Source organism: Glandiceps talaboti, chromosome 21, assembly GCF_964340395.1.
Source record: "Glandiceps talaboti chromosome 21, keGlaTala1.1, whole genome shotgun sequence".
NCBI lineage: Eukaryota > Metazoa > Hemichordata > Enteropneusta > Spengelidae > Glandiceps > Glandiceps talaboti.
In genome coordinates, this window is record NC_135569.1 from 17,584,257 (window position 1) to 17,586,476 (window position 2,220).

Genomic DNA, 2,220 nt, shown 5'->3' on the forward strand with positions numbered 1-2,220 from the left:
GGATCGTATCACGACAACAATGAATATGCACATGTATGTCATAGAACACTGTCCTAATACCAACTTTGAATGAGATCTGGTCAAGCATGTCTGAGTTATGGCTTTGGGCATGGAAAATTCGCAAACAAAATGGTTGCTAGGCGGCCATATTGGATCGTATCATGAAAAATGTCATTGTATGTTGCCCCTGTACCAAGTTTGAAAAAAATCGGTCCAGGCATCTCCAAGAAATGGCTATGGACGCACACACGCACACACGGACAGAAGGAACCCAATCCATAAGTCCTCGTCCGGACTTCGTCCGGCGGGGACTAATACCACATGCGCTTGGACAATATCAGAATTTAATGCCTGCCCTTGGGTTGGCAATCTTGATGATACCCTAGCTTGCTTGGTAAAGATTGCCAACCCCCAGGCAGGCACTAAATTGTAATATTGCCCTAACTGCCAAGTGTTATTATTTAATTATATGCAGTCAGGGTATATTTAGTCAGTGAATGCATGTTATGTGATACATTTATGAGACAATATGTCTATTATTTCAATAATCACAACTGTTATTTCCTCTTCAGCAAATACAAATTTATTTTTCTCTGTATATATTCATAATCCAAGTGATGTACAATTGATGTACAAGAAATACATGCTTTCTTTAATTAAAAAACCCCTAAATCTTTATGGTAAATGGATAGTTGGTATCTTAACAATAAAACTTTGAGAAAAAATGTGATGTTACACAACTTTAACCTCAGTATAGCAAATAATCTAATGAGAAGCTGAAAAATAAGTCTGATACATTATGTAAACAACGTTTTAATACACAGAATCTAGGGATTTTTTGATCTGAGGAAAACAACACATTTCTCTCTAGTGCTCTCTAAAGTTCACATAAACAATGTCCTAAAATGACACTTTCTGATGGGATGACGATTTTATCATCTACCCATTTGACCCTACCACCCTTTAAATGTTGATGGTATGCCCCAACTCTATTGCAATAAATAAACATGGCCAGACTACACTATTTTGTAATAGGTGGTTATGCCACTCTCTATGTGGAGAGAATAGATTTCAACTGATGGGTTAACTTAAGTCTGCAATGATAGCACCAGTAAAAATTCCTCACGGTGGGACGAATTAAAAATAATGTTTGTTCAGGACTTACAATTATATTTTTGACTTCAAGATCTACAAACAACCATACCTATCATCTCTATGGAAACAGGTCATCTCTATGGAAACAACCACTATTTACACTATGTACATCAAATATCTTGTCTTCGACAACCTTACATAAACTTATAAAAAAACATACGTTTTACAGACTTGTAATTAATAGTCAATTCTGCTTTATACTTATTATGAGTAAGCTGTATCCAACCAAATGTTCATCATTTCTGCTTCAAATGTTCAACATTACTAAAACTGTTGCTTTCTGCTTCAGTCCTCACAATTCAAACATTTTTTTCTTTTAAACAAAATCTGGGCATTTTTGTGTTCTAACTAAAAAATCATGAAATGTCTGCAAAAACTACAATTTTTTGCATTTTGATAATCCTGATTTTGATCTGAAAGTTTAGCTTATTGAGTTTTATCAGCCAGGTTGGCAATTTTTGGAGGAAACAACTCACTACTGAAACAGTTGTCAAATTCTTGTCATTTATTGTAAATACAGTCACACATTGACCCCTTGTAAAATTGATCTTTCTCGGCAATAGACATTCTAAAGAATTACTATCTACAATCTAGGGGCCAACTTCTTTTTATGTAGACTAACATACATTTTTTTTGTACTTTTCCCTGTTTTATTGAAATGTCTACAAAGCAGTACTGTTTTAGTTTTGTTGTTATAATTGTCAAATTCAAAAATCTAATCAATGTTTCTTCATAAAACTAAGTCACATGACTTGAATCTAAGGAAGGCTTTCTTGCAAAGCATGGTATCTTCAAACTTTGTTCATCTCATCTCATCCAATTACTTAACACCCAAAATCTAACTAAACTGCAAGCCGGATAAAACAAATGTGTTATTTTCACACTTTAAAATGCTGCATGCCATAATAAGAAATACTTTGAAGTCTTCAACTGTTGTAGGTATAAACACAATTGCATGTACAGTAGTAGTTGTACCACTAATACAACTCCTCAACACCAAACACAGTACTACTAGTACCACTAATACAACTCCTCAACACCAAACACAGTACTACTAGTACCAAA